The sequence below is a fragment of the Molossus molossus genome, unplaced genomic scaffold, assembly GCF_014108415.1.
Source record: "Molossus molossus isolate mMolMol1 unplaced genomic scaffold, mMolMol1.p scaffold_m16_p_5, whole genome shotgun sequence".
NCBI classification, from domain to species: domain Eukaryota; kingdom Metazoa; phylum Chordata; class Mammalia; order Chiroptera; family Molossidae; genus Molossus; species Molossus molossus.
Window position 1 is genome coordinate 102,916,752 of NW_023425388.1, and position 27,794 is coordinate 102,944,545.

The following is a 27,794-nucleotide window of genomic DNA, read 5'->3' on the forward strand; positions in this document are numbered from 1 at the left end:
ACAGAAAAGAGAAACATCAATGTGAGAGCGAAACACCAGTTGGCTGCCTGCCATAACCTCCACCCCCCATAGGGATTGAACCCAAGCCAGCAACCCAGGCATGAGCCCCAACTGGGAATTAAACCTGAAATCCAATCAGCATCACCTCAGTGACCCGGAAGAAGCCCAACCAACTGAGCCACACGGGCCAGGGCTTTTAGATATTTTTTAAAGAAATGTTGGTTTTAATTAGTTACTTAATACAACCTATTTTGAAAAAAAACATACGACTTCCACTAAAATTAAATATGACAATTTATTTTGAACCCTTCAATGTTTTCATCTAGATACTTTAAATTTCTCTTAATGAACACTGCCCCGCCCCCAATTTAACGTCATTTCAAAATTATATTTGACGTCTTTCGGTTTCTAAACTATATTGATTTGTTTGTTATTTCGTCCGTGATCCAAAACATTAATCATCGCTAATGTTTTCTGGTTTTTAATGAGGATCTGTTGATGTCCATTCAGTTTGTAGCTTTTTCCTAGATACAAACAGCAAGGACACCAATTAGAATGGTGTGTCCTGGAAGCAGGCTGTTCTTCACGAGGAACTGGGATTAAACCAGCTGCACTCACTAGGAGACACCCTGGTTCTGGCCTGCCTCTGGCTACACTAAGAATTAACCGACAGCACCATACATGAACCCAAGCTACCAGCATTTGCTAAGGGAGAGGCGAGAGCAGCACTGGCCACGTCCTGATCCTGTGTGGCCCCCTCGGGTCTTTCCAGGGAGACAGGCCGTTCAAATGAATTATAATTATATGCTACATATTGTTGATCACTAGACAGAAGGCATAGCAGAATAAGTGACTGAAATTTGAGAGAGAAATGTTTAAAGGAGGATTTGTTTTTATTTACCTATTTTTCCAGATTGTGATTCAAGACTATTGATTACTACTAAAATATTACAGATGCTTTGCACATTCAAAGAGTGATATTTTACAATGTAGATCTTCCATTAGTCAGTCCTTCCTTATAAAATAATCCCGAGTCAAGATATAAACTCTGGTTATCTTTTTTTAAAATAAACTTTATTTTAGAGTAATGTTATGTTTATTATAGAGTAATTATGTTATAATTCCTGAGCAGGAATTATAGCATTACCATATAACACCTACCCACTCCTATATCATTTGTTAAAAATGATAACAAACATTGATATAAAATTACCACCCAGAGTCCACAGTTTACATTAAGATTCCCTCTTGGTGTTAAAGAGTCTATGGATGTTAACAAATATATAATGACATGTATCCATAATTATAGTGTCATGCCCTAAACGTGCTCTGTGCTCAGCCTATTCATCTGTCTCCCACCCCCAGCCCCTGAAACCTCTGACCTTTTAATGTCTTCATAGTTTTGCCTTTTCTGGAATAAAAGATAGTTGGGGTCATGCAGTACAGTGTCCCCCTTTAGCTGTAGTTTCTCTTTCCTCAGTTATTGTTACACACAGTGAGCTGACATCTAAAATTATTAAATGGCTTGGCCGGTGTGGCTCAGTGGTTGAGCGTCCACGCATGCACCAAGAAGTCGCCGGTTCGATTCCTGATCAGGGCACATGCCCAGGTCGCCAGCCTAACCCAGTGAGGGGCATGCAGGAGGCAACCAATCGATGTTCTCTCTCATTGTTGTTTCTATCTCCTTCTCCTTCTTCCTTCTTCTCTCTCTAAAATCAATAAAGAAAAAAAAATTTTTTGTTAAAAAAAAAAAAAGTATTAAATGGAAATTCCTGGAGTGAAAAAGAAATTCATAAGTTATACATTGCATGCCATTCTGAGCAGCATGATGAACTCTCATGCTTCCCTTCCAGGGATATAATTGCCCCTCTGTCCAGTATTTCAACCCTGTAGACACCCTACCCTTAGTCCCTCGGCGCCCATATCGGTATCTGACCCACTGTCCTGGTGTCTTGGCACTCGTTTAGGTAACTTACTTCACCTGACAGTGATCATGGAGCCAAGAGGAGTGAAAGGGCAATTGGACGGGCGAAGAGAAGCCGCAAAGGGGTGCTGTCTGTGGGAGGTGAAGCTCTGGTCAAGAAAGAACCCCCGTAGGCGGAGGTGCCTGAGACCCACAGTAAGAATGATCCTCTACCTATGAAACTGTGAAAAGAAGAAAATAAAGTTGTGCCAGTCTGTTAGTTTTGCTGTCTCACACATTTCAGAAGTTATGCCCACAGGGTTTTATAAGTGTTTAGTTTTAAACACACAATACATTATACAGATGATATATTTAGAACCATATACCTGAAACCTGTATAATTTTATTAACCAATGTCACCCTAATATATTCAATAAAATTAAGATGCAAAAGACATAAAATAATTAAATATTTAATGGGTAGCAGACATAAACAGAGAAAGACCACATTCACATAACTTTTATTACAGTATATTGATATAATTGTTCTATTTTATTATTAGCTATAGTTGGTAATCTTTTACTGTGCCTAAATTTATAAATAAACTTTATCATAGGCATATATGGACATTAATATTTGTAGGGTTTGGTATTATCCATGGCTTCAGGCATCCACTGGGGTATTGGAACGTATTCCTACAGGTGAGGGACACTGCTATGTGTCGCCTTCTCAGCTTACTCTGTCACTTAATCATACACATTTAATTTTCCTCCATGTCTTTTCATGGCTTGGTTACTCATTTGTCTTTGTCACTGAGTAATATGTCTAAATGACCACAATTTATTTATTCACTCACCTACTGAAAGACATCTTGATTGTTTCCAAGTTTTGGCAATTATGAATAAAGCTATTATAAACATTCATGTGTAGGTTGTTATGTGAACTGAAGTTTTCAACTCCTTTGTATTAATAACAAGAAGTACAATTGCTGGATCATATGATGGTCATATGTTTAGTTGGTTTTTTTTAATGCCAGAATATCTTTCTATGTGGCTGTACCATTTTTTATTCCCACTAGCAATAAATGAGAGTTTTTATGCTTCACAGATCACCAGCATTTGGTTTTGTCAGTGTTTGGGGGTTTTGCCATTCTAATAGGCATGTATTGATATCTTATTGTTTCAATTTACAATTTTCTAGTAACATATGATGTTGAACATTTTTTCATATGCTCATTTCCCATCTGTGTATCTTCCTTGCTGAGGTGTTTGTTCAAATATTTTGTCCATTTTTTCTATCATGTTGTTCATTTTCTTATTGCTGTTTTAAGAATTATTTGTATATGTTGGTTAACAGTTCTTTATCAGTATGTCTTTTCAAAGTATTTTCTCTCAATCTGTGGCTTCACTTCTGATTCTCTTGACAATATGTTATATAGAGCAGAAGTTTTTAATTTTAATAATGTCCAGTTAATCAATCATTTTTTTTTTATGGGTCATGCTTTTGGTGTTGTATCTAAAGTTATCACCACACCCAAGGTCATCTAGATTTTATCCTACATTATCTTCTAAGATTTTTATTGTTTTACATTTTACATTTAGGCCTATGATCTATTTTGAGTTAATTTTTCTAAAGAGTGCACGGTCTATGTTTATATACACCTTTTGCATGTAGCTTTCCAGTTGTTATAGCACCATGGTTGAAAATACTACTGAGAGAGACTGTTTGCTCCCTTGTCAAAAATCAGTTAACTATATTTTTGAGCTCTTTATTCTGTTCCATTGATCTATTTTTTTATTTCTTTGTAAATAAAACATGGTCTTGATTATCATAGCTTCATAGTAAAATCTTGAAGTCTCACAAAATTTGTTTCTTTATTTACGTTAATGTTCAGTTAAATCTCTCTTGCGAGTTGACATTTGGAAAAAAGAAAGGGAATAAATCATGAATATATTTTGGGAATAAGTAATTCAGGCAAAGGAAACTGCAAATGCAAATATTCTGAAAAGAACATAGTTGATTTGCTCACAAAAGCAAAGTTACCTGGGCAGGTGGGATAATGATCCTTAGGAAGAGTGAGAGGGAATAAATAGGGGTAGTAACCAGCACTAAATCAGGTAGGGTGGTGTAAATCCTGAGGCCTTGGATTGTACTTTTAAGGGTAACAGAACTCCTTAAAAGGTTTGAGCAGACAGTGATAATATCTGATATACTTCTGTGGGACCAGAATAGAAGTAGAAAAACTATTTAGGGGATGCTTGCAGTATGCTAACAGAGAGATGCCAGGGGCACAAATTAGGGTGATGGCCATATCGGTTTTGGAAGTGATTGCAATCTGGATATATTATGAAAATAACACAGAGAAGATGTGTTGAATATCAAAAGATGAAATGTGAGTGGGGAAGCAAGAATGACACTGCAAATTTTGGTGTGACACTGCAAAAATGGCAGTGGCGAACAGGCTTAGTGAACACATGGAATCCTATTTGCCTATGTGACGTTTGGTGGTTTATTAGAAGTCCAAGTGGAAATGTTAGGAAGCATTTAGGTACAGACATCAACAATAGTAGACCCATCAGCACATAGATGACACTTAAAACTAATGAGTCTGGCTCTACAAACCCACAATTTGAAAGAAATAATCAGTGACCCCACCAACATTTCTTCAGTTTTCAAATATAGCACCTTTATAGATTAACAACTCACTATCAATCTATTACTATGTCATAGGGTAGTTACATATGCCCAGTGGAACTCAGAATTCTAATTAAGCTACACTGTGCTCAAGAATTTATCCTTTAATCTTTATAATTTAGCTTAGCGTTCCATTACCTCTTATCTATGATTTTCTGCTTATCCTTGTTTTATCATTTCTGTGATCCTTAGGAAAGACCAGAAACAGAGATACCATTTTAAGAGATAGTATGAAGTCCAAGTTAGAATCAATGCTCAAGATAGAGGTGAGAGTATAGATTCAAGAGATATTTAAAAAACAAAATTGAAGAATCAGTTTGTATTAGTTTCCTAGGGCTGCTCTAACAAAGTACCATGAACTAGAGTTATAAAACATGAATTTGTTCGCTCACATTTTTGGAAGCAAAAAGTCTGAAAGCAAAGTGTGATCAGAACCATGTTATCTACAAAAGTCTAGGAGAAATTCTCCCATGCCTCTTCCTAGCTTTCGGTGGTGGCCAGCAATTTAACGTTAGCTTTGCTTGTATCACAGCTGCATCATTTTAATCTCTGAATTCTTGTTCACATGGCCTTCCTCTCTCTGTGTGTCTCTTGCATCTCTGGATCACTAGATTTAGTGCCCTCGCAAATCCAGTACAATATCTTATTAATTTTATTACATATGCTATAACTATTTCAAATAAGATCACTTTTACAAGTACTGGAAGTTAGTATTTCAACATGTCTTTTGAGGGACACAATTCAACCCACAACACACTGTGGAAATTGGTTTACAAGAGGGAAGAGTCACATATTATTTCCAGGATTTTATGTGGGATTTAAGTGATTGGTTAGTTTATGTCAGAAAAACCAGGTTGGAAGGGTGAAAGACAATTTCAAGTTTGAGTGCTATGAGACACACTCACACTCAGATATCTACAAGAGCTGGTTTTAAGTATCTGAAGCTTGTTGGACTTCTGGACAATGAACAGTCATCACGATATAGGTAGTTGTGTAAATATGAAAGTAAATGAATAAATAAGATAATCATAGTTAATATATAGTAAACACTTGCTACGTGCCAGCCACTGAGCTGAACACTTGGTATATGTTAACTAATGTAATCCTTAAAACAACCTTATCGCCCAGCTGGTGTGGCTCAGTGGTTGAGCATCATCCCATGCACCAAGAGGTCACCAGTTCAAATCCTGGTCAGGGCACATGCCCAGGTTGTGGGCTGAATCCCCAGTGTGGGACATGCAGGAGGCAGCCAATTGATGTTCTCTCTCATTGATGTTTCTCTCTCTCTCTCCCTCTCCCCCTAAAAATCAATAAAGAAAAAATAAATAAACAAAAAAAAAACCAACCTTATAAATTTGATTCAATTATAATTTCCCATTTTCAGATTTAGAAACTGAGTCACAGAGAAATTAAATAACCTGCTTAAGCTAGCAAATTGTTGAGCCAGGATTTCATCTCAGACTGTTTGAGTAGAGACTCCACATGAATAACAACTTTTTTAGAAGTCTTTTAATGTATGTCAAAAAATACCATACAAGCAGAGATAAATACATGCTCATATACAAAGCACTGAAAAAAATGATAGCTGCGTAGCCTGGAGCTAAGAATATTCTACTCTGATGAATTTTACCTGTTACCTATAACTTTAGAGGACAGAATTATGGATGATAGGTGGCAGAGAAGTAAGTCTAATATACAATTAGATCAATTTGAAATGAAACATCAAATCTTAAGGCAAAATGGTATTTTTCCTCTTAAGCTACTAAATACTCAAAATACTTTTAAGATATGTTATGATATTTCAATGATGCTAAGACTTTTGAAGGGTATTATAAAGGGATGTAACAATACAAGACCGTTAAGATGCATTCCAACTATGAGATTCCATGACATATTAAGTTGTTTTATTTAAGAATAGTACAATAGTCCTGGCCGGTTTGGCTCAGCGGTTGGAGTGTTGGCCGGCGGACCAGATGGTCCCGGTTCGGTTCCTGCTAGGGGCACGTACAAAAAAAAAAAAAAAGAGAGAGACAGAAGAATAGTACAATGAATTATAAAATACTCTAAAATTGTATTTTAAAATTAAAATGTTTATGCATAGAAAAACTAAAAGTTATATCAAAATTTAAACAAATTATCTAAATTGTGAGAGTACACTGTTTTTTATTTTTTAGTGTTTATACAAACTAGCTACATTTTGAAAACAGATTTTAAGAAGTTATACTTTTCAGAAAAAAAATGTCTATTGCTAAGGATACAGGATTCAAACACAATTATATCTACAAAACATTTTGATAGAGTCAACTTACAGTAGATATTAAAGCCATGGCATTTTTTTAGGCCTGGAAATAGTCTCTTTTTGCAACTCCAAGTTCTGCAACTGATGAATGTGTGAGAAATATTTATCAGAGGACATTTTTCCCAATATATATTATTGCTGAAGAGGAGGCAATAAATTGTCTTTTTTCAAAATATATTGTGTAGTAGAAATTTCTTTTAACCTTATACATTTTATTGAAGAACTATTGTTTATTCAAACTTACATATTTCAGTGAAGAAATGATGTTAGCTCCAGGAATTATAGACTATACAATGTCATTTAGAAATAAAAAAAAAAGACCAGAAAATCTTTCTGAAACTGCAATGTGTATGCAAAAGCTATTCTAACTATGACATGGAATACAATCAGATTTTACTAGGACAGATACCATCGAAAATCTAGAAGAGATTCTATCTGGGCAAGAAGGCTTACTTTATGAAGAGTGAATGCTTTTAATAACATTTGTTTTATTTAACTGACAGATCTAAAGAATCTAAATTAAATAATGCTTGGTGATTATCATATTAATTATTGGACATAAGTTATATTGAATTGTAGCCAAGGGTTCTTTAATTTTTAAATAGAGTTTGTTAAAAGATGAACATGGACTCATGTGAGTGTGTGTGGCTGCGTGGAGTAAAAATAAGAAGCAGATCAGTGGCCTGAACTATGTACAAAACAGGAAGTTTTATCTTCTCTTTCAAAGACACCTTACATTAAATTACATCAAACTAAGCTCAGTTTTTGTCCTATAAGCAAAAATGTAACTATGTCTGTGACATTCATTTAAAAGTTTATATAGAAATACTGAAGTAAAATATCAGATCTGATTATATAGGCTACAGAGAATTATTATACATTACTGATTGTCTCCACTACATTTATATAATATGTTCTAGTGGGAGCTGTAGTTACATGTTGTTTTCATTTAATTTGAAGATCCGTATTTGAAAATATTCAATTGAAAGTATAAGAGACAATGGTAGATAACGTGTTTCATTAAGTTACACAATAGAATGTTGTCATATGAAGTAAATAAATTATTATTATTAAAATTATATTTTAATTGTAAAATAGTTATATTTAAATTAGATGGCCAACCCATGTAGGTGTTTTCTTTTAAAATGTTAATGGGTTGAATTTTGGTTAATTTTATTATAATTCTCATCCCACATTATTATTCTAAGACAGTATAACAAGGTAACTAAATTAACTGTGACTTTGCAACTAATTTTCAGATTTTTGAGAATGTATGCAACTTTTTATCCTCTAATTCATTCAAACTTTGACTTGACAATATTTCTCCCCCTCCAAATTAACCTAAAAATCTATTTCACAGAATAATAACATTTTAATATAACTGAATAGCATAGTATAGATTATCATTAGTAAATTCCAATATATTTTTTTTTTTTGAATTTTATTTATTTTTTTTTTTTTTGTTACAGATATTTTACCTTTTTACCCCATTGGCACCCCCCACCCCACCCCCCCTCCACCCTGTCCCCGGCTTAGTTGTCCATGTCCATTGGTCATGCATACATGCATATAAGTTCTGTAATTTATCTCTTCCCACCCCCCCCACCCCCCATCCCCTCTTCTGAGAGATGTCAGTCTGTGCCCTACTTCCATGTGTCTGGGTCTACTGTATTCCTCAGACTGTTATGTTCATTATATTCCGTATATAAGTGAGATCATGTGGTATTTGTCTTTTTCTGCTTGGCTTCTTTCACTTAGGATAACACTTTCCAGGTCCCTCCATGTCGTCTCAAAGGATAAGAGATCTTTCTTTCTTACCGCTGCATAGTATTCCATTGTGTATATGTACCACAGCTTTTTGATCCATTCGTCTACTGGTGGACACTTGGGCTGTTTCCAGATCTTAGCTATTGTAAATAGTGCTGCTATGAACATGGGGGTACATATATTCTTCCTGATTGGTGTTTCAGGCTTCTTAGGGTATATTCCCAGCAGTGGGATCACTGGGTCAAATAGAAGTTCAATTTTTAATTTTTTGAGGTAGCACCATATTGTTTTCCATAGCGGCTGCACCAGTCTGCATTCCCACCAGCAGTGTATTAGAGTCCCCTTTTCTCCACACCCTCGCCAACACTTGTTGTTTGATGATTTGTTGATGGCGGCCATTCTGACAGGTGTGAGGTGATACCTCATAGTTGTTTTAATTTGCATCCCTGATGATTAGTGATGTTGAGCATTTCTTCATATGTCTCTTGGCCATTTGTATGTCCTGTTTGGAGAGGTGTCTATTCAGCTCCTCTGCCCATTTTTTAATTGGGTTCTTTGTCTTCCTTTTGTGGAGTTGTATGAGCACTCTGTATATATTGGAAATTAACCCCTTATCTGATACATCATTGGCAATGATGTTCTCCCATACAGTGGGTTGCCTTTCCATTTTGATGATTGTTTCTTTTGCTGTGCAGAAGCTTTTTAGTTTGATGTAGTCCCATGTGTTCATTTTCTCCTTTATTTCTGTTGCCTTAGGTGATGTATCAGTGAAAATTCTGCTCCGTATGATGTCCGAAATTTTGTTGCCTACATTTTCTTCTAGAATTTTTATGGATTCACGGGTCACATTTAAGTCTTTTATCTATTTCGAGTTTATTTTTGTGTATGGTGTAAGTTGATGGTCTAGTTTCATTTTTTTGCATGTAGCTGTCCAATTTTCCCAACACCATTTATTAAAGAGGCTATCTTTACTCCACTGTATGCTCTTGCCACCTTTGTCAAATATTAATTGAGCGTATTGCCTTGGGTCCATTTCTGGGCTTTCAGTTCTGTTCCACTGATCTATATGCCTGTTCTTGTGCCAGTACCAGGCTGTTTTGGTTACAGTCGCTTTGTAGTATAACCTGATATCTGGTATTGTGATCCCTCCAACTTTGTTCTTCTTTTTCAAGATTGCTGTGGCTATTCGGGGTCTTTTTTGGTTCCATATGAACTTTTGAAGTATTTGTTCTAGTTCTATGAAATATGTCGTTGGTATTTTGATGGGGATTGCATTGAATCTATAGATTGCTTTGGGTAGTATGGACATTTTAATTATGTTAATTCTTCCAATCCATGAACAGGGTATGTGCTTCCACTTTTTTATATCTTCCTCTATTTCTTTTTTCAATGACCTTAGTTTTCTGCAAATAGGTCTTTTACTTCTTTGGTTAAGTTTATTCCTAGGTATCGTAATTTTTTTGGAGCGATGGTAAATGGGATTGTTTTTTCAGTTTCTCTTTCTGTGAGTTCATCATTGATGTACAAGAATGCCGTGGATTTCTTGACGTTAATTTTGTATCCTGCTACTTTGCCAAATTCATTTATTAAGTCTAATAGATTTTTGATGGAGTCTTTAGGGTTTTCTATGTACAATATCATGTCATCTGCAAATAATGACAGTTTCACTTCCTCCTTTCCAATTTGGATCCCTTTTATTTTTTCTTCATGTCTGATTGCTGTGGCTAAGACTTCCAGTACAATGTTAAATAAGAGTGGCGAAAGTGGACATCCCTGTCTTGTTCCTGTTCTTAATGGAAATGTTTTTAGTTTCTGTCCATTGAGTATGATGTTGGCTGTAGGTCTTTCATATATGGCCTTTATTATGTTGAGATATGATCCCTCTATTCCTACCTTGCTGAGCATTTTTATCAGAAATGGATGCTGTATTTTGTCGAATGCTTTTTCAGCATCTATTGATATGATCACGTGGTTTTTATTCTTCATTTTGTTTATGTGGTGTATCACGTTTATGGATTTGCGAATATTGTACCAGCCTTGCATCCCTGGAATGAATCCCACTTGGTCATGGTGAATAATTTTTTTGATGTATTTCTGGATCCGATTTGCTAGTATTTTGTTCAGGATTTTGGCGTCTATGTTCATCAGGGATATTGGCCTGTAGTTTTCTTTCTTCGTAGTGTCTTTTTCTGGTTTTGGAATTAGAATTATGCTGGCCTCATAGAACGTGTTTGGAAGTCTTCCTTCTTCTTGAATTTTTTGAAATAGTTTGAGGAGAATGGGTCTTAGTTCTTTTTTGAATGTTCGGTAAAACTCCCCCGTGAAACCATCTGGGCCTGGGCTTTTGTTTGCTGGGAGAGTCTTGATTACCTCTTCAATTTCCTTAGTTGTTATTGGTCTGTTCAAGTTTTCTATCTCTTCCGGGTATAGTTTTGGGAGACTGTGTGTTTCTAGAAATTTGTCCATTTCGCTGAGATTGTCGAATTTGTTGCCATATAGTTGTTCATAGTAGTTGTTAACGATCTTTTGTATTTCCGTGGTGTTGGTTGTTACTTCTCCTCTTTCATTTCTGATTTTGTGTATTTGGGTTCTCTCTCTTTGTTTCTTGGTGAGTCTAGCTAAGGGTCCATCTATCTTGTTTATCTTTTCGAAAAACCAGCTCTTTGTTTCATTGATCCTTTGAATTGTTTTTTTGGTCTCTATGTCATTTATTTCTGCTCTGATCTTTATTATTTCCTTCCTTCTACTTGCTCTGGGGTTTTCTTTTTGTTTGCTTTCTAATTCTTTAAGTTGTGAGGTGAGACAGTCAATTAGAAATTTTTCTTGTTTTTTGAGGTAGGCCTGTAGTGCTATGCACTTCCCTCTCAGAACTGCTTTCGCTGCATCCCATAGATTTTGTGTTGTTGTGTGTTCATTTTCATTGGTTTCCAGGAAGTTTTGAATTTCTTCCTTGATCTCCTCAGTGACCCATTCATTGTTTAATAACATGCTATTTAGCCTCCATGTGTTCAAATGTCTTTGCATGTTCTTTGTGCAATTGATTTCTAGTTTCATGCCATTGTGATCTGAGAAGATGCTTGATATGATTTCAATCTTCTTGAACTTGTAGAGATTTCGTTTGTGTCCTATCATGTGGTCTATCTTTGAGAATGTCCCATGTGCACTTGAGAAGAATGTGTATTCTGTAGTTTTGGGGTGTAATTCTCTGTAGATATCTATTAAATCCATTTGGTCTAGTGCTTCATTTAGAGTCTCTGTTTCCTTGCTAATTTTTTGCCTAGAGGATCTATCCAGTGCTGTCAACGGGGTGTTGAAGTCCCCTGCTATGATTGTATTGTTGTCGATTTCTCCTTGGAAGTCCTCCAGAAGATTTTTAATATATTTTGGTGCTCCTATATTGGGTGCATATATGTTTATCAAGGTTATATCTTCCTGTTGGATAGATCCTTTCAATATTATGTAGTGGCCGTCTTTGTCTCTAGTTATGGTCTTCATTTTGAAATCTATTTTATCAGATATGAGAATTGCTACCCCAGCTTTTTTTTGCTTTCCATTTGCTTGGAAAATTTTTTTCCATCCCTTCACTTTCAACCTATGTGAGTCTTTTGTTGAGAGGTGGGTCTCTTGTAAACAACATATAGATGAGTCATGCTTTCTTATCCAATCAGCTACTCTGTGTCTCTTTATGGGAGCATTCAATCCATTTACATTTAAGGTGATTATTGATATGTACTTATTTATTGCCATTTTTGTTTAGTGTGGTTCTATTTTTCTTCCCATTTCTACTGCTAATTACAGCAGTCCTTTTAACATTTCTTGCAGTGCTGGTTTGGTGCTAATGTATTCCCTTAGCTTTTTTTTGTCTGGGAAGCTCTTTATTTGATCTTCTATTTTGAATGATAGCCTTGCTGGGTAGAGTAGTCTTGGATTCAGATTCTTGTTTTTCATGACTTTGATTACTTCATGCCATTCTCTTCTGGCCTGTAGTGTTTCTTGTGAGAAGTCAGCTGAGAGCCTTATGGGGTTCCCTTTGTAGGTAACCTGTTGCTTATCTCTTGCTGCTTTTAGGATTCTCTCTTTGTCTTTAATTTGTGGCATTTTAATTACTATGTGTCTTGGTGTGGGCCTGTTTGGGTTCTTCTTACTTGGGACTCTCTGTGCTTCTTGAACTTGAATGCTTTCTTCCTTCACCAAATTAGGGAAGTTTTCTCTCACTATTTTTTTTAATATATTCTCTATCCCTTGCTCCTTTTCTTCTTCTTCGGGGACTCCTATGATGCGAATATTATTACGTTTCCAGTTGTCCCATAGTTCTCTTAAGCTGTCTTCCTTTTTTTTAATAGTTTTTTCTTTTGTTTTTCTGATTGGTTGATTTTTTCTACCCTGTCTTCTAATTCACTGATCCGGTCCTCAGCTTCCCCTACTCTGCTTTTTAAACCTTCCAATGTGTTTTTCATTTCGGATATGTCATTTTTTATCTCTTCTTGTTGGTTTTTAATTTCCATTTGGCTTATTTTCAGTGTCTCTATGTCCTTACTCATGCTGTTCAGCTTCCTCAGGATCATGGCTCTGAATTCTAGCTCTGTTAACATGCCTAATTGCTCCACATTGATCTCATCTTCGGTGGAGGTGTCTTGCTCTTTCATTTGGCTTCTGTTTCTGTGTTTCACCATTTTAGCTATCACTGTGGGCTTTGGAGCCTGTCAAGTTCTCCCTGTGGGTGTTGGTGTTCTGCTGTTTGTGGCTCCCTCTCCTGTGTTTAGATGAGCGAGGGATGACCCGCGTTGAACACCACTGTCAAGTCTTACTTTCCTGGTTAAAGTTCCCAGCCCAGGAAATGTACTGTTATCCTCTAGCTTTTTGCCTGGAGGCTAGCAGTCTAGGTTACTTGATGAGTTTTGGGTTGTCAGTTGATTGAAAAACTCCCTCTGGTGCTCAGCCAAGGGGCTTTCACGAGGGTGGGGCAGATGCTGGTTGTTAGTGAGCCTCAATTAGCACTTCAATGGCCCACAGGGTGGGGTTGGATCTCCGAGGGAGGGGCTGCTGCCTTTCCCCAGAGCCCTGGGAAGGAGCAATGTGGCCACCGTCCTGAGTGGCTGCACTCAGCCAAAGCTCTGAGCGCCCTCCAAACCCCGAGTGTCCCGACACAGTTCCAGTCCAGTCCGCCCTCCCTCTGCCGGAGCCCAAGGTGAGTGGCTGTGGCTGTTTCAGCCTCTGTCCCGGCTGCGCTGTGGAGCCGCCTGGGAGTGTGACCCGAGGACGCTGATCCCAGCTGAGGCCGCTGCCGAGCTGCCGACCGTGGGCTCCCAGCCCCGTCTCGCGCCTTCGCAAGCCTACCGGGATCGAGTTGGTGTCCCTCGTTGTATGGTCCTCCCAAGCTGCTTTTCTGTTGGTTTTTCCCGTCGATTTGTCTGTGTTATAGTTGTAATTCCAGTTTGGTTCTGGGAGACGGTCTGTGTAGCTCCGTTCACTCCGCCGCCATTTTTTGGTTGGTAACCAGCAATTCCAATATTTTTTGACTTATGAATATTCTTGAATACGTTGAAAAGTAGATTGGAAATGGCAGGATACCAGCTCACCTAAACACTTTCCTTCTTTCTTTCCTTTTTAAAAAATGTATTTATTTTTGTTTTCTTTTTTATGTAAATCATTTTTTAGTTTTCAATTATAGTTGACATACAATATTATATTAGTTTAAATCGTATACCCTATGGATTAGACAGTGATCACTCCAATAAATCTTGTACCCATCTGACATTATACATAGTTATTAGAATATAAATGACTATATTCTCTTTGCTATACTTTACATTCCCATGACCATTCTGTTACTAACAATTTGCATTTCTCTTGCTGGCACTGGAGCCCTGGGCTGGGGGGCCTGTGGTGGGGCTGGGACCCCCCTCCTCAGGAGGAACCTCCAGAGCTGAGATATCTCTCAAGGTTTATTCGCCACATGTGTGTGGCACCAGCCCGTCCACATCTGCTTCCCTCCTGCCAGTCTCCATGTGGCTTCTTCCTCGCATCCGCAGTTGTGGGACTCCCGGCTGGTCAGTTCAGGCGCCTCTGAGTGATGTGCTGGTTGCTCTGCAGTGCGGTTGTAATTTTGATGTGGTTGCGGAGGAGGCCAGTGCTGCCATTTCGCTCCAAAGACCATTGTCCTTCTTTCTAAGCAATGATTCACCAGCAGGTGTTGGTAGTCATCTGAGGGGTCAGGTTTTTGTTTCTTAAGGCATAACTTCTCCACAACTACCTTATTACAAGTGGATCTTCTCCTACTTAGGGATCATGTTTGCCTGCCTGTAATAGAAACTGTTTTAGGGGAGGGGATGTAATCACATAAGGGTTGACTTTGTCACATAGCATATAGCTCCAGGGCTGAAAATAAAGTGGTTTCTCTAAGCCACAAGAGTTCATGCTCCTTCTAGAACTCTGTTCGTACACCCTTCAATGGGCCTCGGTGAGTCAGCACTGCATCCCTGCTCTAGGCAGGGGAAGGACGACGGAAAGACGAAGGCAGAAACTGTTGAGTCAGTTTTCTATAAAGACAAATTAACAAATAAACAAAACAACAACTATGAACAAACCTTTTTAGAAATATCCCCTGGCAGTTTCCAATGGTGAGCAGCATGAGACAGCCACTCCTCGCTATGAAAGAAAGCTTGGCAGTGAGGACATATAACTGGGAACATTGTCACACAAAACAAACTCACAGTTCTCTTTGGAAAATGGCAAAATGATTTTTAGGCAGCTAGGAATCTATATATTAGGCACACCAAGACTGGTTTGCAAGAATTTCTCAACCTAAGCTCTGCTATTAGAGGCATGAGGTTTCTACCTCTATCTGACTTCCCCAATTTCAGTTACTCTGTTCACTGCTAGTCCAAAACACTGCTTTAAAAAGTTGCTCCAGAACTTTTACATCCCTTTCTTCCACTGACCTCCCAGGTGCCTAGTTCCAGTGATCTCAGCATGCACCTTACCTGAGCTCTCAGCAACAGGGCCATACCTGTGGTCATGTAAAATGAACTGCCTTTTTAAATTTTTTCCATCCCCTTATTTTCACTGAATCCCATCTCTGCCTTCTTTATGATAGGTAGGTTTTTTAACTTTTCCCAAGTCTAGTGAGTAATCAGATTTCTTCTAAATTTATTCGCCAACCTTCCTCTCCTTCTTCACACTGTTACTGATCGGCCACCCGCGGCCTCGCCAGGGCACTCAGTTACCTTAAGTGCCTCTCCCTGGGTTGCCCGGGAGTGTCTGTCACTGAGACCACATGCAATGAGGACCATGTATGTTGCTCTGTCCCAACGTACTATGAATCTCTAGATGATTCTATACAACCCTTGCCACCTTTATCTCCCAAACCACTGGGAATGAAAGGGTTGGAGGGCCTTGCTCTTACACCACTACCGTCCCAAGTGCCTGAGGCCGGCACTCCCACACTGTGTGTGCTCGCCCGGAGGGGGGCCATGGAAGTCCCGAGAGTGTGGTCCGAGCAAGGACTGAATGAAAGTTCAAGGGCAAAATGTTGGGCAGCAGAATACAGACGTTCTGCTTTGTTCAGCCCAATATTTCCCCCAAATTGTGTATTCCCTGTATTTCTCTAAGGAACCAGACGCAGGAAAATTCTGCTTTTCATATTACCATAACAGGTACTTGAAGTGATGAGCTCCCAAAATGCCTAGGTACATTAAAGGGGTAGAGATTAAACTGGCAGAGGACAGAGGCCTCTTTTCATCATTAGGCTCTGGCTTCTTGGAGTTAATATTTTCTGATCTAAGAAAAAACAAATATTTGACACTTAGTGTTTACCTATTTGTTATAATACAATGATGCAGATACATAAGAAAACATTTCATAAAATTTTGAAAACTCATACTTTTTGTACTTCCTTAGATCACAGACGTTGTAAAAACTCTGTCCTTACAGCTTTAAATCTCCACAATATGAAATATTGGGAACTATTTTAAATGCCGAGGGTCAAGCAGACCCCTACTTTTCACAGGGAAAGAAAGCAAACACTTTCTCAACAAAATCACAAGAAGCAAAGAATTTACAATAAATAATAAACCATTGGTAATTAAAAATTACTAAGACTTTTAAAGATGAAACTTCTTGATACTATTACCTAATGCCAGAGAATTCAGTCTCACTAGATGCATGCACTCTGTTAACATGGGCCACCAGCCTGAATTTACATGAACTGTTTACAGTAAACTTTTTATTGCAACAGTGCGTGTAGAAGAGATTTGATTTGTGTCTCAAGAATTCTTTTTCATAGTATAACTCACTTTGACAAGGTATTTAGAAACACAGGTATATTTTATTATTTTCCTTATTAGTTTTAAGAGGGAGAGAGAGATAGAAACATCAATGAGAAAGACCATTGATTGGCCACCTCCTGCCTGCCCCCCACTGGGAATCAGGCCCACAACCTGGGCATGTGCCCTGGCTGGGAATCAAACTGGTGACCTCTTGGTGCATGGGTTGACATTCAGCCACTGAGCCACACCAGCTGGGCAACACAGGTATATTTTAAATAAGGACATTTCTAGGTTTCAGAATCCTGTACCCTCTAAATTACCAACACTCAAAGGAGTAAATGTTTAGCTTCAAAACAAAATAAGTTTAGGGATATATATATATTTTTTTATATATATCTATAGTGCCAAAAATCTGAATTCAGGATTTTCCTCTTGGTACAGATGTTATTTGAAAATATGTTTTTTATATTTTGTATATTTTTGAAATGCTTGTCAAGTAAAACCACAAGACTAACTTTGAGATCTTGTAGTAATAAATTTGGGCATAACAAGAAGAACTTTCAAATAAAATTCCTTTAATATTGCATTTAGGATTCTAGTAAAGTTTGGCAATAAGTAATATGTGAAATCTGAATGTGTTCTATATTAGCAATAAAAGTGAGTGAAAGTTGCCCTGGCCGGTTTGGCTCAGCGGTTGGAGTGTCGGCCTGTGGTACAGAGAGACCCGGGTTCGGTTCCCGTTAAGGGCACGTACCTCGGTTGCAGTTTGTCCCCGGTCCTGGTTGGTCGTGCGGGTGGCAGCCACTCGATGTGTCCCTTCACATCGATGTTTCTCTCTCTCTCTCTCTTCCTCTCTCTCCCTCCTGCTCTATCTGAACAAAAAATGGAAAAATGTCCTCGGGTGAGGATAAAAAAAAAAAAGTGAGTGAAAGTTATTGATTGCCAACAATTATGTGCAGGATGTTATTCTAGATGCTTCTTTATCTTAGGCTTGAGGTTAAGATGTACACACACATACACACACACACATTTACATGTCTGAATATATATACACACATACATATGTATGTATGAATATATATTCATTTATAACTCAACACATGCAAAGTATCACAAGATAGCATGGGGGAGATACACTTGTCATTTCTTAAGCTGGTTTTTATGTTACTCAAGTATCTGTCATAAAATTGTCAATGGCTTAAAACTCTTCCAACATTAGAATTATTATCAGCATTTCACACAAAAGAATTGACCCTTTCCTCTCTCCTCCCCAGTCACACACACATACATCCTTTTGCCAATGTAAAAAAAAAAATGGTGAAAGATCATTATATTCTGAATCTAATGCCCTTGGAAAAAAAAATTGGTGTAATAATAATCATCAATGCTGTTGGCCAACTATTCTAAGCATCTCTCAGGCACCTTGATAGGGTTATTTCTCCCTTCCCTAGGACTGCTCTACTCTTTGAATCAAGTTTGGCCTTGTAATTTGTGTTGGCCAATCAAAGTGCTGTTAGTCATTGGCAGAAGTTATTGAGCTAACATGTAGTTCATTATTCTCTCTCTGTGGCATAGCAACAGGCAACTGTCAAGACACTGATGTGCCATCTGCCTGGGTAGTTTACTGACCACAATGAGCAGGGACCCCTGCCAACCATGATAGACAAAGGGCATGAGCAAGAAATAACTTTTCACTATTTTAAGTCATCACGATTTCAGGTATTAATACAGCATCATATGTTAACCTATTCTGACTGATAAAAGTAGGAAGGTAAACTTTCTTTTCTGGGATTGAAGTGTCATCTAAAAACTGGCAAGACCATCAGAGTGACGCATTGTTTTAAGATCCAAATTCTTTGTACTTGTCTATTCTATCAGGAAATGTCGAAGAGTTAGATGATGCTGATCACTTTGCTGGACCTGGGAGTACAGAGATGGTCTCTGACTTTGGCAATTTTGTATTCTAACACAGATTACTGAAATGTGATCAGATAATAGGAAATATATCCCACATAAGGTGCACTTGAGTTTGGCTTTGCAGTTGGTCAAGCATTTTATGGGAACCATGGATAAAAGAGCATCATTCAAAACTAAGAAAGTATTGTGTGAAAAATGGAAAATTATTTAAGAATTTAGGTTATGTTGAAAACTCACTGTAGCTGGAGTACATATTTATACCTTAATCTAAGCATATTATGAATACCCAAAGAAAAAGAAGAATCAAGTTTACTTTTATATTCTTTTTTATCACTTCCTTTATGTCGGTACAACCATAAATATTTGGAGGTTGTGCTAAACACAATCAGAGTTATTCAGAGTTATAGCATACATTGAAACAGGGTTGCTGAAAAATTAAACCAAAAGCATATTTTCCATGATTTTACTTAATTTGTTTTGATTTCAGAAGAATCTGAACGTATATGGTTGAACAACTTTACAGTTTAATATATTAAATATTTTTCAATATTTAAAATTTAGTTATTTCTTTTCTATTTAGTTGTGAAAAATGAATATACTTTTCTGTATAAAGTTTTAATCAAAAAAAGTTATTCATTATTCTACATTGCCACTAACAAAGTCCATGTAGGGATTCTTCATGGTGCCAGGTGGGCCTGTTAGTTGGGGAAATGCTTTTTCTTTTAAAAAGTTGTAAAGAAAAGTCATAATGTAGTCATTCAGAAGCTTTTTAATATTTAAAGTTTTACTACCTATTTATCCCAATTATATTTGTTGTAAATTAATCAAAATATACTGATAGAACCTCGGCCACTCAATGTGTCCATTTCACATAGATGTTTCTTTCTCCCTCTCTCCCTCCTACTCTGAACAAAATATCGGAAAAAAAAAAAAAAAATGTCTTCGGGTGAGGATAAAAAAAAAAACAAAAAAATTGTATAAACATTTACAATTTTTGATAATAACAAAATGTAAATAACCATGATGTATCCCATAGCTCATATGGGATATTTAGAGAAGAACTGAGGAAGTAGCACTGAATCGTGAGCTGAAGGAGTGAAGGAGCCGTCACGCAAGGAGCAGAAGAAAGCCTCCAGAGACATCAGTAAGTACAACATCTAGAGAACTTGTAGCGTAGAAAGGATACCAATGTAGCTAAAGTCTAGTAAGCCTTTAGGGGAAAATTAGAGGCAGACTCTGCAGGATTCTTTAATTTTACTACAGCCTTTAGATTTTGGATTTTTTTAATTCTAAGATTAATAAAAAAATTCACTAAAGTAGTATTTGTTTATTTAAATAGAAAATAAGCAGGATCTTAATTTTGTGAAGAATGCAAGCGATGTGGACACTAATTAGAAAGCATATTTAAAAAGCTAGCCCTGGCTGGTTTTGTTCAGTGGTTAGAGCATCAGCCCACAGACCAGAGTCACTGGTTCGATTCCAGTCAAAGGCGCGTGCCTCGGTTGCAGTAGTAACAGTACTGGCGGTAGTAATAGTACTAGTAGTAGTGACAGTAGTGCCGGTAGTGACAATACTAGGAGTAGTGACCGTAGCAGGGGTAGTAACAGTGCAGCAGTAGTAATAGTACTAGCAGGAGTAGAGTACTGGAAGTCAGAAATGATTATGATTCAAATCAGGGAGCTGACCTGGAGCCTAGAGAGAATAGGGGCATTTGACATGTATTTCTTAGTTCAGATGGACTTTGGATAAAAAGAACAATAAAGAGAACACCTATATGTTTGACTCGAGCAACTGCGTGGCTCACGGCACTATTTACTGATGCGTGGACACAGGAGTGAGCAGGTTTGAGGAGAAAAGACACCATTTCAGTTGTCGAGAGAGTAAGTACCTGTCTAGTGTACAATTCTGAGCTCAAGGGTGGCTCCAAACTGTTGATAGAAAGTTTGAAGTTATTAACCATAGTGCCATGTGTCACTTAGGAAGAGGGGATAGAAAACAGAAGTTCCAGCCTTGGGGTACTCAAAATTTAGATATACAGAGCTATTTAAGATGATCTCTTGCAAAGAACATTCAGGAGGAGAAAATACAGGTTAAAATGTGTTTGGGGTACTGTTCTTTGGTATGACAGAGGTAAAGCTTATAACTTAACAAAAGAAAAAACAGAATTTGGGCATAAGTGCAAGTCCAGTCGGTTGTTGACGTGATGGAGGATATCCGTCCTTTGATGGTGTCCATCTGTACTGCGTGTCACAAGCTGAGGAAGGAGCAGCGAGCTGTCCAGCAGAAAGCAAGCGGGGTGGGGACAGGACTGCTGTGCTCTGGGAAATCTGGAAAATGTGTGTGTAAACAACTCTCTTTTCATGTAGAAGTATCATTCACATTTAGATATATAAACTGTCTAGAATAATTTTTCTTTAATGATGTGAATTTTGGATTAATGTGAATTATTTTTCCTATGGAAATCCAATGAACCCTGCAGGACTTAATTCAAGTCAATTCCCCAAAACACTGCAGTGTCACTTTTTCAATGATCAGTTCATTTCATAGGTGTGGATCTGTTTCTAGACCTTCTACCCTATTGATTAGTTGAAAACCTTTGCTTTTCACCAAAGTTTTCATTCTGTGTAGTGAAGTTGCGAGTAAAACCTGTTGCTACAGGCTTAAACTACCAGGGATTCTTCCGGGGTTGAGTATCAGCATCTGCACATGAAATATATTGCCCACCCATTGTCTTCTTCGACCAGAATGTGCAGTAGATAATACTAATGTGGTATAATAGAAATGATCCCTACACACCAACCTGGTATGCTGAAAAACAACATGAGAAATCTTAAATTACAGAATAAACAAGGTTACTACTTCTTTAAATACTTCACTGCAAACACACAAATAGAGACACCTGAAATAAGGCCTTTCAAACAATGAGATAAAAAAAGTAAATCTCTATTACATTACCACATTTCTGAGTTTAAAGCCATTAGTAACGTCTGGCCGGTGTGGCTCAGTGGTTGAGCGTCAACCCATGCACCAAGAGGTCATTGGTTTGATTCCCAGTTAGGACACATGCCCAGGTTGTGGACCAAATCCTAAGTAGTGGACATGCAAGAGGCAGCCAATTGATGTTCTCTCTCATCGATGTTTCTATCTCTCCTTCTTCCTTCCTCTCTCTCTAAAAAAAGTCAATAAAGAAAAAAAAACATAAAGCCATTAGTAAAATATACAATAAATGATGACACAAATTTTACAGAAACATTTCTATAGAAAAAAATCATCGCCTTGTTTGTTTACAAACTATATAATAACGATAATCATTATCCTCTCACGTGTGCATCTGTACTACATATCAGTTGATAATTCTAACTAGACTGCAAATGCATCTCTCGAATAAATTAATTACGTTGACATAGTGCCCTGAGTGACCTTATGATTCATGTATGATTTAATACTTGAAATGTTGACTGTTTCTCTTCATTCTCACGTTCCATCTCACTTTGTTTTTATCTTCATGATTTACTTTGCAGAGTATATTGCTTTACATGTCTGACATGAAAACCAAAAAAATGAACTACTATAAAATAAAAAATAAAAAAAATTATGGTGAACAGTTTTGTTTAGTTCCAAATGGAAATGAATAAGAAATTCATTTCCTATTCACAATACAGTTACAGCAAGCTTTTAGTTAAAAAACATGACTGTGCTAAATAGAACATTTATTTAATCAAATCTTTTGACAAGATGAAGTAGAGTTGTCTTCTGTTTAGTCTACCTTGTGAGTGAGCAGATTTAAAGGGCAACAGAACTTGATGAGAATTCATCTCCTCCAAGATTTTGGCACCAAAGCAAATGGAGTTCCTCATATGTTTTGCATTTCTGTTACTTTGCCTTGCATTTCAGTGTATTATTAGAAAATTGCCCTTCAGTTCATTGATTTCAAATTATTAACTGCATATTTAAGCATGATCTTAATGTCACTTTAGCTAAGTATTTTCCTTTGAGTTTTAAAATGAAATTAAGCCTTATAGAAAACCAGAGAGTAAAATTAACTTTTAGTTTTTTACTTATTTTTTCTCTAAAAGCCAAATTTCTTCTTCTTGAATCAGAGGCTAATAACTGAATTTATTTAAAACACAGTCTAGTCCAGCTGGTGTGGCTCAGTGGATTGAGCATTGTCCCATGGACTGAGAGGTCCTGGTTCCACTCCTGGTCAGGGCACATACCTGGGTTGTGGGCTCGATCCCCAGTAGGGGGCGTGCAGGAGGCAGCCAGTCTATGTTTCTCTCTCACATAGATGTTTCTCTCTCTCCCTCCCTTCCTCCCTCTCTGAAAAAAATCAATGAAAACATATTTAAATACACATACAGTCTAGTTCTCTACTTTTCTAACTTGCAAATATTGTATCAGTAAATTTGAAATGTATGTGGTTCAATGAATAAGAAAGAAAAAGAACAGATAATGATCTCTTTCCTATTTCCTGTAACCATAAGACTTCCTAGATTTCCTATGTCTGTCTCTGCACTGAGACTCAAATTACTTCCATCAAATATTCTGAGCAAGACTACTGTTCAAAAACATTTTTAAAAGGAGAATGTATTAATAGTTTCCTTAACCTCTAGAGATCATTTGATTTCTAGTCTCATAAGTGGAGACCAGAAAGTCAAGGATTATCTTTGCCAAGCCAGCTCCCCAGAGCGGCACTTGATTCTAATCACTGGCATCAACTCATACGATCACAAATCTGGTTTTCTGGTTTCCTGGCGAACTGGGAAAGCTTATTTCTGATGGTAGGAGAAGAAGAGAAATTCTCCAAGATTTCTTCTTTTGTAAAATAAACAAGAAATGCATTTAAATTTGGTCATTCAGATAAAATAGCACTGTGATGATTAATCTTATTTGTGAATTTTTCCAGTGCATGGTGCCCAGCTGTTTGGTCAAACACCTGTCCAGATGTTGCTATGGTAGCATTTCTTTGAGATGCAATTAACATCTAAATCAGTAGACTTTGAGTAAAGCAGATTAACTTCCAAAAATAAATTGCATTCAATCAGTTGAAAACCTTTAGAATAAAAAGTAAGATTTCTAGAAGAAAAAGGAATTCAACTGAAGACTGCAGCATAGAAAATATGCCAGTTTCAAGTCTGCTGCTCTGAAAAATATAGACTCAAGACTGGAACATCCACTCTTACCTGAATTTCCAGCCTGCCAACTTGCCCTACCAATTTTATACTTGCCCGTACCCATGATCACGTGAGCCAACTACTTAGAATGAATCTATAAATTTCTCTCTCTCTGTATGTGTAATAGCATTAGATTTAGAAGATTTAGGACATAGAGATATGAGGGAGATTTTGAGATGATCAGAATCTGTATCCTAGGTATTGTCTTCTACAACTGGCCACAAACACCACCTCTGTATGAATATCAATTTAATTGAGAAAGTTCACAGCATAAGTGTTTTAGAAAAAATACATGCCTGAACCACAACACAAATGTGGCAGGTGCATAGTTTTTTCTGTTTTGTTTAGTGGCTTAGTTTATTTCTTTTTAAAATATTCAATGAAAATTACTTGAATTTAAAGGAATATAATATATATATATATATATATACATATATATATATATATACACACACACACACACCAGTACCTTAGCTTCAGCTATTTTCAATAACATGTTATCTCTAGCCTCATGAATGTACCATAAGGAACAAAGAAGTATTAGATAATAAGTAATTTCATTCCCTTCTCTCAGAAAGTGTATATAGAACACAGTACTAAATTATGTAACTATGAGTTACTGAGAAATAAATATCTTCCAGGCAATAAGAATAAATCATGAATACTATATACATTTTCAGGTCTTTTTTTTTTTTTTTTTTTGCATTCATCTTCATATAAGGAGAGGAAGGGAGAGAAACATCAGTGTGAGACACATCGACCGGCCGCCACCCACAGGGGTCCGGGGACAAACTGCAACGGAGGCACGTGCCCTTGGCAGGAACCGAACCGGGACTTTCTTGTCCACGGACAGACGCTCTAATCGCTGAGCCAAATCGGCCAGGGCCACTTTCAGGTCTTTTGCCACAAGCAGTTTTTGAAGGAAGCGAGCACTGAAGAGAGAGTTGGCAGTAAAAAGTTCTACAAAGCAGCAGCACCTGCGGTGAAAGGGGAAGGAAGCCGGATGGAAGAGCGGCCTCCGGGCGCGGTGCCGGCTGTCCCCACCGCAGTCCCGGAGGAGAGCGAGCCCTCGCCGAGCTCTGCTCTCGTCTACCACGATCTTGCTCAGTCTTTGGCTGGGGTTACCCCAGACGAGATTATCTCAGCCCAAAAAAATAATCCCGGCCAAATCTTGAATGAGCGAACAGCCGACGGCCTTCGGCTGGAGCCCGCCCGACAGGGGGGCCGTGACTCACTCGGGAAGGGATCTGAGGGGCGCGTCTCCGGTCTCCCTCCGAACTGCCGTGGCCTCGTCCTCGGGGGAAATCACAGGTGGACCGGGAGGGAAGAGCCACGGTCCAAGCTGCTCCAGTGGCCTCAGAGCCACACCTGGGCTCATTCTCCCTCTTCACTGTTCCTTCTAAATTCTCCCCACCCTCACATTCCCCTTTGCTGGCCACAGTGATTTATCTGGTGAAGTGATCCAAACACTCGTTCCTGAAATGTCTGGAGTCCTAGCAACCATACCTGTCTCAGGCTGGAAACACTGCACTGCCTGCTTACAGTTAAATTAGGCAAAAGAGTCTTGAGTCACCCAAGTAAGTCAACCAAGTGAGTCCATCAAGCTCCACCGTGTTCCTCCCTGTCCTCACTATGAAACAACAGCCTGACCTCCTTCTGATGATCAGGTTCAATGACCCCTAAAAAGGCAGTGACTCATTTTCTTTCCTGTTGATCCCTAAAGTGTCTAAGTGGCATCAGTACCTTATAGCACTTTGAGACTCTGGCTGCAGGCAAGAGCACATTTATGTTGGGGAACCAGAACCAGGACCTTACTCAGCAGCATACAAAACTGAAGGATGGGAAGCACAAAATTCCTACAGAGTCATAGCAGATAGTGGAAGATGGAATACGTTGTGCTTCTACGCCTAGGTTCCTAAATTACGTATCCCTCCTATTGTGGATGCAGTGCTATGTAGTGGTCTCTGATTAAATGCCTATACTGCATCTTGACGAGTGGTCCCTCATCCTTACAGAGCATTATCTCTGGGCTAACAGTTCAGCTTCACCTTCAGCAGACCACAGTAATGCACTTACTTTCTGGATGGTGCAGAATGTAATATAGCCAGTGGATCTCATGGTGATAAGTCTATTCCCACATCTCTTTTATTTGAGATTGTTTCCTTGATCATATGATGTATTGTGCAGAAGTCCATGCCTGTGACCAGGATTTCTTTAAGTCCCTGGATACTGAGACTGAAGGTCCTACAGACAGAAGAGATCAACTGGAGACTGAGAAAGAGTTTATTCCTGTAGAACAAACCAATGGCCTTCCCAGAGAACAAACCAATGGCCCTTCCAGGACAGAAAGGCAGTAGTTAACTTGTCACTAAGTGGCAATCTTTTTAAAAAATGAGAAATCGTATGGAGCTATCATGTTCATGGCAGATTGGCAATAGTGGCTAGATGGGCCCTGGCAAGTGGGAACCTATGTTATTGAGCCATTGCATTGCTTCCCCTTGGTCCACAGTGGCCCTAAGTTCATGTGCCCATCATTCCAGCACTGGAGACAATCTCAGGAAATACTGGCTGACACCAATGTTCTGAGTCATTTTGTCTACGTGGCTCTTCAGTGGTTCTTCTGTGGAGGTTGTACCCTGGTGGGTAGGTGATGCAAAGATTCTCAATTCATATTCACTCCCTTCTGTTTATGCAGATGTCCCTACCACAGTTTTCTTTGTTTCTCATCTTCCAATATTTCTCAAAGAGACCCCTAACCAGCCAACCAAAGCATTTTCAAATTTGTGTGTGTGTGTGTGTGTGTGTGTGTGTGTGTGTGTGTGTAGATATGTAGAGACATATGTAGATATATATAGATATATAGATAATTTACCCCCCTAAATTTGGTCTGCTCTCCTTTCACACAGAGTAGATAACCAGGGATACTTCCTACAGTTCTGTAAATGAGAAATATTTTTTCTCATGCTGTTTATTTTTAAAGCCATTTCTGAGTGAAGTTGCATCACAGCTGACAGTCATTTCTTAATTGCTTCCTCATAACAATCTCACCCATCTATAAACCAAGTTGTGCCTTTTTCTTCATTCTGTGTCAATCATACAGAACCCTCGTCGTCAGTGTATGTGGGCTGCGGGAGGGATGCTGGTACAATCATGGTGGTCATGAGGGAGTCTGGGATAACTGCATATGAAGCTTGCTTGTGCCCTCTGACCAGAACTCTGCACTTGACCCCAGATATATCATTTCCAGTGTAGGTGACCACTGCATTCACTATACTTAATGACTTGTGAGTCCAAAATAGCCCAGCCTAAGATGGGTAGTTCCAAATACATGGTCACTTGGTACTCTATAATGAAACATTCTGTCTCTACTAGGGCTCAATCAAACCCCAGAAGCTGTCTTTCAAAGGTGTAGATTTCTCTCTGCAGGTAGAATGGCTTTGCTCTAAAACCTCCCGTCCATGTTGTGCTCTCGTAATTGCACTTACTCTCAGTTGAATACTGCATCTTTCCCCACTGCTGACTCCCAGACTCTGTAAGGCCTGCAGATTATATGGCCTCAGTGGCAGTACTACATGTTATGCCGCCTGGACCTTCTCTCTCCTGCTTTAGGCCCAAGTCAAAGCTAACAGCCTTCTACGTCATCTTGCATAAAGACCAGAGTATTATTCCACGCTATGAAATATATTATCTCCAGAACCCAAAGAGGTCTCCCTTATATGTGTAAGGAATACAAGTTGCATGAATTAGTCTTCTGCTCTGGAGAAGTTGTTCTG